Source organism: Protopterus annectens, chromosome 5.part0 (assembly GCF_019279795.1).
Source record: "Protopterus annectens isolate FY-2018-M chromosome 5.part0, PAN1.0, whole genome shotgun sequence".
Classification (NCBI taxonomy): Eukaryota; Metazoa; Chordata; order Ceratodontiformes; family Protopteridae; genus Protopterus; species Protopterus annectens.
In genome coordinates, this window is record NC_056735.1 from 731588619 (window position 1) to 731602945 (window position 14327).

The following is a 14327-nucleotide window of genomic DNA, read 5'->3' on the forward strand; positions in this document are numbered from 1 at the left end:
TGGCATTGGTTGCATCTTTTATATCCCTGACAGCCTGACGTCAGGGAAGGGGCGACAGCAACCGACGCAGGACCCAAGACTTTGGAATTCAAGCCGACTGAGGGCAACCTGCCAGCAGGATTACCCAAATGCAATGACTGCAACAGTGAATACACATGAACATCTACATTTATGGTAAGTGTACACAACTGTATTTTTCTTTCTTTTTTGTTAATTAGCATGCAATAAAATACATGTTTATTATTTCTGAGGTAATACAACACCTATGTTTGCCATATCTGAAGTGACTGTACAGTAACTGTGACCATACTTAACAGCTTGCTACACGTTATGGCTTCACACATATTTGGAGTAAGCTTTTAAAGCAGAAGTGTCATGTATGCATGCTGGCTAATACAGTATGTTGTGCAATCAGGGTATAAAGAGTATATGCATAGGTTTCTGACCTGTATCCATCACTGGATGGTTCTGTGTTACTTGTAAGTTCTCTGTTTTGCTCTTTACAGACTTCAGTAGGTTGCTCTATCTGGTATGTCTTGTTATAAAATAGTATTATTTTTACATTTGACCTATATCCTTTCCATTTAGATCATAATGTAGTCAATCCCATATACCCTTGTTTCTTTGTGAATAATATTGACTCCCATTGGAGAAGCTAGCTGCATAGCATGCAGCACTTTGATCTTTTACTTTTGTGGAAGAACTACAGCTTTTATACTCACCTGAAAGGCATTTTAAAACTTTTAACTGCCATTGCTAAGGATTAGTGGAGAGCATTTACTTTCTGCAGCCAAGAAATAAAAATGCAAAGGCAGCAGCTTTAATTGAATTAATGTGAGTCAGCTGACTCTGATGGCTAAGAGAGATAAAACCCTGACTATGTCCCAGCCAACCTGTATTAGTGCTTTGGGTGCCTGCTGGAACTGACCGAGGGAAGGTAAGAGTAATGTGTCACTGATGACTTTTTTCTGTGTTGGAGAGGGAGGGTGTGGAGACAAATGCTAGAGTACCTAGTTGAGACCGGATCCCACTTGAGCACTGGCTCCTACGACACCAGGGCAGTGTTGAGGGGATTATATTATTTTGTAGAAGTTGACACACACTGGCTGACACCTTTTAAATAGAGAACCCTAGACCATGTTACCCTTCCGACATGACTAATGTCCAGTAAGAATAAAGAAAATATTGATTGCTGCCTAAATAACTGCTGCTCTTGATCATCAGTTGCTTCTGGTGATGGAGGGAATGAATTGCAATTTGGCTGGTGGCTGGCAGGCAGGTTGGAGCTGAAAAAAAACCCTCCAAAAAAAAACCCTTAAAACTCAGTTTTACTGAGAAGTAAAATTAAATACTGCTGTGGCTTCCTGTTTGAAGCTTCAGAATGTTGATGCCTCCAGCATTATATTGCAGGTTTCAGAGCTTCTGGTTCCATTGCAAGGAACACTATGATGCGGATTCAGGAAATAACTCTGCACATTTCTAACTGTGTTGAAATTGCCTGTGTTTGAGAGAGCAGGAGTAACGTACTTGTGGAATATTCAGACTGTTTAACTTACCTGAATTTCGTCGTGAGGCAGTACTACAATGTTGCACAAGGTATGACAGTGAGTGCTACCCATTATGGACAACAGCACATCAGACAACACTATAATCTACACATACCAGATTTATTGACCACATCAAATCGATATTTTGTAAGCACAATCCCAGGAATTTCTGCAATCTGCCGTGCACATATATTGCCTATGGAAATAGAATGCTGGCTGAAGAATATAGTGCAGTAGCCACATATGTCAAGATACATGTGGAAAACTGGGGGAGAATACTTTACAAGATGCGCAAAACTGGAAAAAAGAAAACGGGACTGGGCCACTTTTGTACAGACAAAAAGATGAGAAAGTCATTCATTCAGATAAGGGATGTTGCATGTTTGGTGTATTTAAGCAAGTAAGGTCAGGCTGTTGACATGCAGACAAGGGTAACTATTGAAAAATTGGTGGCATTTTATGCAAAAAAAAAAAAAAACTTCTGGGAAACACCAGTAGCTTGTCTCGCCCCATGACTGAAACACACAAGTTCACTTCTGTGCCTTGAAATGCACAATGTTACATTTACTTCACAATGTTAAGTCTTTTCTTAATCCCAGTGTGCGTTAAGTGACTACTCTAAAGGGATCACCTGCAGCAGGACAGCCCCACAAGCAGCGCACTGATTAACTCCAATGACACAATCCGTCAGTCCCTACATTATATAGTGAGGGATGCATATAAAGTGGGACACACACTCTGGTCAAAAAATACCTATTCAACTGTAATGCAAAGTAATGAACTCCTTCCTTTCACAGATTAAACAAAATAAAAAAAAAAAACTCCAAAACGTAAATGTGTACAACACAAGGATGGCTAAGGGTATTCACTCCCAAGCTGCTTGCAGTAAACAAAGAGAAAAACTAATGGCACCATTAATTGATATTTCTAACAAATCAGTGGAAGAAGCTAAGATACCTTTACAAGGAAAAAGCAAACACTGTTTTAACTTCATAACACTTAGAACATGATAAGGGCTACAAACCACTGACTGATCCAGCATTTGGGACATCTGGGATAATGAATATTGTGGAAGCTCTTGCACTGAAAAGAAAAGCAGAGATTCTAGAGGTAAGTGCAATACAGTTCAAAGAACAGACTGATAGTGTGAAGGCTGTGTGGGATGCTGTTTGTTAATGCACTTCCTGCATACATGGAATCTGCTGTGTGATATATAATAGATACATTTAGAAAATGTAGTAAATGTAACAAGTGGTATTAATGACCATGGGATTTTAGTTTTGACTCTATCTAGAAGTGCTGTTTAATATTTGCTTATGGTGTGGTTATGGTTTTGGATTTGACTCACAAGTATGTCTTATTTTACAAATGTTTAACCAGACGCCATGGCAATGGTGCGTTTTTGCTCAGTGCAAAAATAAGGTGTTCCCCATTTTCACTGTTTGTCACACATTGATAGAGTTTGTGTTCCACATTGGCCTCTTAAGAGGTTAAGACCTGTAAATGCAATCAATCTCATCTCTCCAACTGGCCACTGACGTTACCTTCTACTTATCATTACTGGTGCTTTAGTATGCACAATCAGTGAAATTTCCATTGCTCATTTTCTGATGTTGCTTAATGTATTTCTCTGTGTAAGTGCAGTATAATGCATACTATCACTGCCCACCATAGTTATTTTTAAGCAGTCTGCATATGACCTAGCAACAGTTTCAGTGGATCTTATTGCAATTCTGTTAACTTTTTTCCTTAATATCATGATTATTCCAAAGTTCTTGTAATTCTCCCAGTCAGAGCTGTGCTCATTTTTAAATTTTGGTTGGTTACTATTTCTAAGTCAGACACAGTGGCCAACTCTGTTCTCAAGTCGTAACGACACACCTGTATCAGTAAAAACACACTGCTGACATAGTTATCAAGTAGCTGTCCCTTTGCCTGTGTTTCACGCTTTTCTGTTTTCTTTTGCAACAATTACTGCATCTGAGTGTCTCTCTCTCTCGCTTTCTCTCTCTCTCTTTCTCTCTCTCTCTCTCTCTCTCTCTCAAGTACCACCCCAAATTAGCCATTATGCATCTCTGTACAGTCACATTTGCAATGCCCATGGCCTAAACCAAACACCTCAACTCATGCCAGCACAACATCCCTGTGCACTATTAATCATGCAAATTAATAATGACAGCACACACACATGTATTGGACACAAGTACACACACACACACACATGTATACAACTTTGATACATTATATTCATGAGTAAATATATAAATACACATTCTGCAGCATGCACTGCATTCCAACAGTCCTTACCCTCATAAACCGCCACAATCCCCATATCGTAAAACTGAAAAGATATGCCATCTAGAAAAAAGTGAAATACTGTTTGTATGATATGGGCATTTTACAGCATACCAACATGACATTATTAAACAAATGATAACTTATCTACATTATGGCTAGTCTAACAAAATGCATTTCTTCACTACATCTGTTATCTATCCAGCATACCCACAAGATATGCACACACTGTGCCAGGTAACCATGGGCCTTTGCCCACCTCTCCGCAAAATAAATACTTCAACAGCTAAAGGGGATCACAGTTGTCTCCAGCATGCTGCACTGATATCAGAAGCTCCTCTACCATGGTAGGTGTCATTCACTCTCTGCTCCGTCACTGTCTGTTACACCATCCAATGTAAAAACACAGAGACACACATACATACATATACTTTGTACTAGTGAAACATGGATATTCCTCTGTATCTCCAAAATACAATGATGCAACAGATATGAGGGACTACAACTGCTGAGGATCTCTGCTTATAGCATCCAACAGTTGCTGCAGCAAGCCCACTGCACTGATGCCAGAAGCTTTTGTAACAAGTCATGTGTTATTCCTGCTCTTCTCCATCAGTCTCTGTTTTACCACACACACGCACACAAAATGAACCGGTGAACCATGGTGTTTTGCCTACCTCTCCAAAAGGCAATGGTGCAACAACTCTTAGGGACCAAAGTTTACTAAGGATATCCGCTCAAGACACCCAAAATTTGCTGTAGCAAGCCCACTGTACTGACACCCGAAGTTGGCCCAACAGCGTAGGTGTCAGCCCAGTTCCACTCCATTGTTCAGCATTACATAATCCACAATAAATGCACACAGACATATACACACACACACACACACACACACACACACACATCTATATATATATATATGTGTGTACCTATCAAACCATCGACAACTTAAAATAACGAAACTGACTCCACCGACAACTGAATTAACCGACAGCGCAAAAACGGACGTTTACAAGGTAAGGGGTGTAAATTCGCTACTCAAGCCTACCATGGTTTAGGAAGGGTGGCAGTGTCATGCAACCATGGTAGGCATGAGTAGCGGAGTTACACCCCTTACCTTGTAAACGTCCGTTCTTGCGCTGCCGGTTAATTCAGTTGTCGGTGGAGTCAGTTTCGTTATTTTAAGTTGTCGATGGTTTGATATGTACCCATATATATATATATATATATATATATATATATATATATATATATATACTCTTTGGCTTAATGCAGCTGGAGATGATCTTGGCTCAGGAAAATCCACCGTCATTTCATCAAGCACACTGCACTGACACCAGAAGCTTTAACACCGTGTAGGCAGCATGTGTACTTCCAGCTGTGATTCATACTTGCCCATAACATTGTCACACAAAATACACATGTACAACACACTCAGTATACTATTGGACTGTCAGTCTTCATCAGACCCTGTACAGATTTCTACAAAAGCTACAGGGGCACCAACTGTTAATGACCGCAACTCCTGATAGCCCACCATTTTTGCAGCAAGAACACTGGTGCTGTCCATGTACTGTAGTCCCACTAGTGCAGTTGTCAGCTCAGGTCTGCACCATTGTTCTGTGAAACACCATACAAAGTAAACACACGCACACACACACCTACCTTCATGTGGAGGTAAACCTGTGCCTGAAGCTTTGTGACAGCTATCGTCACAAGATCCCAAAGTACATCTTGCAACAAGTTGACTGAAACTAGGTCATCATGACTTATGACACCATGCAGGTATCAGTTCACTTTTTTTCTGTTCTTCATTACACCATTTGCTAATATATATTCCACTTCACGTACCTGTGTATGTTTATACACACACACACACACACACACACACACACACACACACACACACACACACCATTCACAGCCTGCATATCTAGTTGCTGAATGAGCAGCACAAATGTTCATCACCATAGCAGTCTCTCACACACATTTTCTGACCAAAGTACCAACAATTCACTATGACAAGCTTAATTAATGGGCAAAGCTCATGAGCTTGCAATAAAAACAAACACACCAAGGATAGGCATGTTGTCCATATTAAGCCATCAGGCTACATTATTACCATTACAATAAAAAGCAGGTGCATCTGGAAGAAGCTCATCAGTTTACAAATAATTTCAACCAAGAAAATAGTTTAGCAAAAAAAAAAAAAAGGGAAAAAAGAGGTCATGAGTGTTTGTTTTTAAAACTGTCTTCTTTCAAGCTTTATCACATGTGGTTCACAGAACATACTGCATATCTACTGACTCATGCTGCAGTTCCTTGCAAAGAAATTGTGACAAGTATATTAAGTGACATTATGTATCCTTTTTGATACAGTTCAACACATCATCACTCCCCACTGAGGTATATGTACTACATACAAACTGTATGATTACATTACTTTTGAGACAGTTGGATATTATATCACAAAAAATAAGTGAATTTATTGCATTAGAATTTATATTTCCTTTCTCCTTTTTTGGACTCCTGTGGAGCTGCTATTGCTTCTTTCACTGTACACTGGGAGACACTCCTGACTGCTGAGATGGACCCAAATTATTCTCCTCCTGTTGTCTAGGAGGAGGAGGCAGAAATATCCATTTCAGCTTCATACTTACGGCGTTAAGAACCCACCCATTTCCTCCCAACACCAGGGTCAAACTGACATAAGGGTTTTATGGCAGATGATGCATGTTGACGTGTGCTTCCATACTCTTGTCATCATGGGATGCATACCTGTATTGGTGGATCCAGTCTGATCAACTGCTCTATGGCTGTCCATTCCTCATCAGCCAAAGGCCATAGTGACCATGGGTGCTTCCCAGATGGGGGGCATTATCTGGGGAAGACATTCCAGGGTACTTGGTCCCCCAAAGAGGCCAATTTGCTTGTAAATGTCCTAAAGATAAAAGCAGTGCTGTTGGTGTTGCGAGCATTTCAAGTTGTTCTTCCCTTTGGGATGATTGCACTTCAAAAGGGCAACATGTCAATCATCTGGTACATCAACAAACAGGGGCAAACCAAATCTTGTCCATCATGCCGAGAAGAGCTCAGGGTCTGGAATGGGCAATCTCTTCTGACCACTTTCTTTTAGCGACATAAATTACGGGGAGATCCAACATGATTGCAGACAAACTGAGCAGGTGCACACTTCTTCAACGAGTGGTCCCTCAACGAGAAAGTGGCAGACAAGATTTTCCATCAGTGGGGCCAGCCATGCTGTGACATTTTTGACTCTACTCTAAACATGTGCAGCAACTACTTTGCACTGATTCCCCCATGGGGGGCTGTCATCGAGTGATGCTCTTCTTCACTATTGGCCTTCTAGTCTCCTTTATGCTTTCCCACCAATCCCATTAATTCCAAAATTTCTGCCGAAAGCTGCCAGGTCAAAGAGCACAGTGATCCTCCTTGTTCCCTATTGGCCTTGACAAATTTGGTTTAACTTCCTATGGCCTCACTTGGTTCATCCACCATGGAACCTAGATCCAACTCTGGATCCTCTCTCTCACCCGATGGGCATGTCATACCCTGATATACCAAACCTCAATCTAACTGCTTGGCTTCTCCAGTTCCCTTAGTAGCCAGACAATCTGTGCACTTATCACCTGTCTGACATGTAATTCTGTCTTCGCATTAACCCTTGACAAGGAAAATGTACATTCAAGTAAATAGAAAAAGTTTGCTATTTGGGCTCAACAGCATAAACTTCACCCCATTTCAGCCTCTATAAATCATATCTTAGATTTTCTTGCTCATCTTTTTCAAAACGGTGGTAGTACTTCAACCATTAGGGTGCAGCTAGCAGCAATTTCATATTATCATACAGGATTGAATTGCGCACCCATAGCTTCTCACAAATTGAGTAAGATCTTCTTTCAAAGGACACTCCTTTTAAAGCCTCCTTTTTAGAGACCCTACACCTCCGTGGGACTGAAACCTGGTGCTGTAGTCTCTCACACACCCTCCCTTTAACCAGCAGCTACATGTGTCCTTTAATATCTCTCATGGAAGACTTGGTTACCATCACTTCCGCAAGAAGAATTTCTGAGATCCAAGCACTATATTATTAACATCCATGCTTTTTTCACAAAGATAGAGTGACCTTAAGTACCAACCCTTCCTTCCTTCCAAAGGTGTGTGAGAATCCAACATAAATAGCACTATCAATTTGAAAGTGTTTTTTTCCCCTAAATTTCCCAGCAATGGGGAATATATCACACTTACTGGATGTTCATAGACAATTGGGATTCTATCTGCATATAACAGAAAAAAATCAGAAAAACAGAACAACTGTTTCCTCTCTGAACCAGAATGGGGAAGAATGATTTTTAAAGTTAATCTATCAAAGTGGATGACAAACTGCATCTCCTTTGTCTGTAATAAATTAGGAATTTCTCTTACATACCCACTGAAAGTACACTCCACTAGATCTGTGGCTACTTCCAAAGTTTTTCATTCTGGGATGTCTGTGGATGGCATTTGTGCAGCAGCAACTTGGGCTACTCCTCATACCTTTATCACTCATTACAAATTGGGTCTGGTCTCCAGAGGTAGGGCATCATTTTGGTTCTATGATGTTCAAGAATATCCTTCCTTGAGTCTGCCCTGGATACGAGTAGCTAGGAACGCTGTCCCATTCACTGAGGATAGAATGAAGATTGGCAACGTCAGTTAAAGAAGTTATGTAATCCCCGTAACGTTCAGTCTATGTTGTCGATCTTCATTCTTCAACTCCCTTTCCACCTCCCCCTATCCTTGACTTCTGAGGCAACAAACATTTACATGGTCTCTGAATAGCTACATTTATATGTATATATGACTCTGGATATGGCTTCCTATAATTCTCTTCATCATTCCACACTAATATAGCAGCAAACAAGAATTTGAGGTTGTGATGCCCATGCACTGACCCAGTAATGAAAGAGCCTCAATCCTCACCACTAGCACCAGTGAGGTGTGTCCACATTGGGAGGGATAACAAATGCACAGTAAAGTACAATTTCCGTTAAGAACGCACAGAAATCACAGTCGGTCTGGGGCTGGTTTCTCCCTTTTTCCTCCATATCCCCAATAAGGTTCTCCACTGGCACAGCTATAGGGTACAGATCTTAGCCGAGTGTAGTCAAGCCAAAACCTCCAGTGCCCTCTCTGTCCAACCAGTGCTTCGTGTCCCTACCCAAGTAGGTCACATACACACACACTTTGAGATTTGTTTTATATACAAACACACAGACATTCTTGGGGAAGGCTGGTGCAGGTTCTCCAGCTATGCCCTATCCTGCCAGGGTGTAAGGTAGTAATCACTCACACCAACTACTCTTATCAGCTACTAAAAAGGCCCTTCCCAAAGGGTGTCCAATTTATACTGTGAAATATTATTATCCAAATAGTAAGTGGATGAACAGCAGGGTTTATTGGAGTGGCTTTGTACAGTATCACCAAATACATGCAAGTACTCTAGAGCTTAATTTATCTCTACACAAAACAGCCACAGGCGAAAGGTTTAAAAATACTTAATAATAATAAAAACACAAGACAACTCTTCTCAATTCAACACAGTGCTAGTTAAGAGTTCAGAAACCACAGGAAAATGTTTACAATACTGTAGAATATTCTGACATAACTATAGAAAACAGCTAGACTAAATTTGACTAAATTCCTATTTAATTCTAAGAGCAATCACAGTTATAAATAAACTTGCATATATAGCAAAGGCAGAATACTGGTGAGTGGATGATGTTCAGACAAAATCCATCTCTCTCTCTCTCTCTCTCTCTCAAGTTGAGAATACATCACTGCTAAATCATTTTAGATGACATCATTCTTTTTTGGTTCCCAGGCTAGCAGAAACTCAAGAGTTTTAACATTTCTTTGATCTTGCACCTGGCCATGAAGCCATAATAATAAAATACATTATACATGTAAAACCTTACAGTTAACTATTTTTTTCGGCTTTTCCCGGTTAGGGGTCACCACAGTGGAACTCCGGTCTGCTAATGATTGGTAGTTGATTTTTATGTGCTGAGTTACCAGCCCTGATGCACAACCTTCAACTAAGGTATACCCATTCATGCATGTCTCCACGCAGAAGACGCTCTAGCTGAGAATCGAACCGGACAGCGTCTTACTCTGAGGCTACAATGCTACCGCAGCACCACCACCGCTGCAGTTAACTCTGGTCTCAAAACAATCAAAGACATTTCTCAGTCCTGACATTATGTCTGCGAGCTTTGAGATTAAACAGTCATACAATGCTTCACTTATCAGCTTTCTTCCAGCAGAATGCACTGTGGTTACATTTTTGAAGTTCAACATTTAATACAGTTTTCTTACATTTAAGAGGACAAGCCTGTGGATTATGTTCATATTTACAATGACATAGAATTATCTACAAAATTCAATCTAGCTAGGCTGGCATCCTTCACATATCTTCACAGAGGTAATTGGTAGGGTGCATTGTGGATAAGGGAGAAGCTGGACAGATCTAGTGGCTGCAAGCTTTACCACTGGCTGAGTCAGATCCTTCGGACTGGATCCAAACCCATTCGTTCAGGAAGAGTTAAGATCGACAACACAGATGGAACGTTATGGTGAGTACACAACTTTTTTTTTTTTTTCCTGCTGAGAAATGCTGTGCTGGCATAGTATTTTAATGTGCTTCATGCTGTATTTGTCTGGGGGGAAAAGACCGTTAAAGACTTTCTATTTTTACTGGCATTTGTGATGGTGCAGCAGTTAGCGTTGTCACTTCACAACAAGAGGTTCTTCCATTCGTTTCTCGACTAGAGCACCTTCTGTGTGGAGTCTGCATGACCCCCTCCCTGTGGTAGAGTTGACATTTAAATACATGCAGGTAGGTGTGTGCATGAATGGGCATGCCTTTTTTGAAGGCTGGGCATCGTGCTGGCAACTCGGCACCGTCAAAATCTACTTCCAATCATTAGTGGACCAGAGTTCCGCTGTGGCGACCCCTAACCGGGAAAAGCCGAAAGAAGTTGCTTTGTGATGTTTTCCTCTAGTAAAGAGGCACCATTTCTGGCTTGACCATGGAAGAAACTTTTGGTCCCACAGTTGATCCTTCTTCAAGGCACAAAAATAGTGATAAGCAAACTGATGTTTCCAACACAGCAGGCTAGCAGTTTGCTTCAGCCGCATAGGGGTGACTCTGCTGTGACCATTTGTTGCCTCAGACCACTCTCTTTTACCCCAAATCCCTCTAATGGAGCACCTACAGCTACTATGGACCTGAGATTAACCGTGTCCTCTGTAGCTGTTGGGGTACCCCGAAGTGAGCAAGGGAGAGACGCACTCTCTTATCAGTCCTGGTAAAGGGAACAGGGAAGACTTCCATGTTTTGTAAGAATGTTGTGCCCATCCCTAGAGAAGCTGCCACTGCCACTAATAACACTTTTAGCCCCATTTTTCCTATCGGAAAGAATCAGAAAACTAAGCATGTATCTACTCCCTAAATTTCCTTAGACGGGAGCAGTTTACTGCTCCTGGCTCAGGGCTTAATTCAAGCTAGTGATCTTACTTGTAAGGTAGTTTTTGGTTAAAGAAAGAGGTAAATTTCCTTTCCTGAAGAGATTCAAGATTCTGAAACTGGACAGAGGATAAAGTGATGAATACAGGGTTTTCTGCTGATATTTCTGATGCAGACTCTAAGGAGAGCATTCATCAAGTTTACAAATGGCAATGGGAGGAAATTCCTCCTCTTCATGAAATGCTGTCCCAGGAGTGATAGAGCCATTTCCTTTTTCCTGTGTGTGGAAGGGGTTTTATTTAAGGATGTTTTTAGTGTTAAAGACAATGTTTGGAGACCAGTTCTAGATCTTTATTTACTAAACCTGTTTGTGATGGTGCTTAAATTCAGAGTTATGTCACTTCACAACCTGCTTATCTCTTCTTCCGCATTCAAGTTTCCTGGTAACATTAGATTTAAAAGATGGTTGCCACATCCCTATTTATCCAGATTTCAGGCATTTCTTAAGGTTTTGTGTGCCTGGATCACATTATCAGTTCTCTTTGTTACGCTTTGGACTAGACACTGCCCCAAGAGTGTTCACAAAGTGTCTGGCTCCAGTTATAGTTCATTGCAGGCTACAGGGTATCCACATTTTTCCAAATTTAGATGACTTGCTTATCTTTCCAAAGTCTTTTTTTCAGAGTGTTGGGAATATCTCTCTCTCTCTCTCTCTCTCTTGGGTGAGAGATCTCATACCAAGCTGGGATTCCAGGAGAACATTCATAAGTCTTTCTTGGGTCCTTCTCATAGGATTGCCTTCCTGGGTTGTCAACTAGACACCACATTTCAGAGTTTTTCGTCCACTGGAAAAATAGATCTTTTTCTAAGATTTTTCCAATCAGACTTTGGTCACTGCAAGGGAATACCTCAGGATTTGGGGTTTCATAGCTTATATGATTCTCGTGATGCCCTTAGCAATACTCCACATGAGAAAGTTACAGTGGTACCTGAAGTCCCTTTGGTCCCAGCACCAGTAAGTACTCTGTCTTTTCAAATCACAATGCTGGGGTGTGTCAGAAGAGAAATCACTTGGTGGTGACAGCAGATGTACCACAATCCAGGTTTCCCATTTTCCCCTCTTTGTTCCACAACAGCCATTCAAAACAGATGCCGTGGACTCTGCTTGGGGAGCAGTTTAAGGAGGGATGAAAGTGCAAGGTGTGTGGGACAGCAAGGACAGATGCAAGCACATAAATATAAGAGATGCATGCCCTGATTAAGGCACTCAACTCTATTTTTCTGGCCCCAGGAACTCCTCAAGTTGTTACAGACAGTGTCACGGTCATGTGGTTTATCAACAAGCAAGGGGAACCCAGGTCACCCCTCACTCTTTGCAGACTAGCTGTATTAGCTTGGTATATACCTTCACAACACAATCTCACTCTGCAAGCATCTTGCGTTCTGTTTGAGCAAAATTGTGTGGCAGACAAGCTGAGCAGGACAAGGGCAGACCCTCACAAATGAAAACTAGATCAGGGGGTAATCCAAGATTTGATCCATTTGTGGGGAGTTCTTCAAGTAGATCTCCATCTCCTTTCTGAAGAATCTGACAAGATTCTGCTCCAGGACTGCATGAAAGAAGACCTAGAAGAGGTGTGCTTTTTCTTTTTTAACAAGATCATTCCTGTATGGTGTTCATCGTGTTTCACTGCTGCAGTCATTACACTTGGGTTATCCTGCTGTCATGCGGTCCCGTAGTCGGCCAGAGTTCCAAAGTCTTGGTCCGGCGTCTGTTGCTGTCGCTTCCTCCCTGACGTCAGTGCTCCAGGGGTATATAAGATGCAGCCGACCCCATTTTCTTTAGTCTTTCTTGCCGCGCGGTGCCAGAAGCAAAAGCAGTTTGCGAGTGTCGGTCGGCCGACTCCTGAGATTTTCAAATCGAATTTCAGAGGCGAAGTCTTCTATAAAGCTAAGTACCCTGTTGGGGAAACCTTTTCTTACCTCAGACCGATGTCAGTAAAAGTTAATAATTGTATTTCTTGTGGGAAGCAAATACCTCATAAAGATTTCCATTCTTATTGTATCCCATGCCTAGGCCCAGACCACGACGTCACTGGTTGTCGGTTTTGTGCTAGGTTTAACAAGCGCACTATTAAACGTCGGTTTGATTTTGCCAGACATTATTTTGGCAGAAAATTCAGTTACACCATGCCGTCGGAACAACCGACGACCGGAATACACAAAAAGCGCAAAGACAAGGACAGGCATCCGAGGCCCAAAACTGACGAAGCCTCTTCTAGGCCAGTCGCCGGTTCTCCGGTTTTCAGCGAGGCGCCTTCGCAGCCCCTGACGACCGCTTCTTTGGAACCACAGGCCGCCTCCGACTCCCACATGGAGATGGCTGGGCCTTCGGATACTCCAGATTTAGGGCCTACTGAGACTAACCCTTCAGAGGGATCCAGAGCAGCTGAACAGCCCTCAGCATCAGAGGGTGTATTCAGACTTGCTCAGCTAACCATCAAATCATCTGCCAAGTCTAAAACCCCTTTAAAAACAAAGAAACAAGGTCAACATTCACCAGGACAGGCCTCCATGCCTAAGAAACAGATGCTCAAAATGTCCGAAGACTTAATTACTCTGATCAGGGGTTCCTATCCCCCTCCTGATAAAAGACCTAGACAGGAGGCAGACTATGAATCATCTGACCAGGTTTCCATTTCTTTGGATACCCCCTCAGATCAGGGATACTCTTTACTCCCCGTATGAGGATTCTGATGCTGCAGAATCAATCCCTTCAGCCTCTCCCCCAGAGGACTATTCTTTTGGGGAAACTTTACATAAGGGAGCATTTCCATTGGGAGGGCCAGGATTACTCAGAATCCAAGAAAAGGCTCAGTGATTTTCTTTTATTGCCTCAACACAGACCCCTTGCTATTCCGCCAGTGTTCAACATTGTGGATGGCGTGTACTCTGAA

The 14327-nt window shown here is 41.8% G+C and overlaps 1 protein-coding gene across 1 annotated transcript in view; it reads left to right on the plus strand.

Annotated features, from left to right (window-relative positions):
* Positions 1–14327, plus strand: part of DYNC2H1 (dynein cytoplasmic 2 heavy chain 1) — a 6555988-nt gene that overhangs the window by 51632 nt on the left and 6490029 nt on the right. The window lies entirely within an intron of this gene.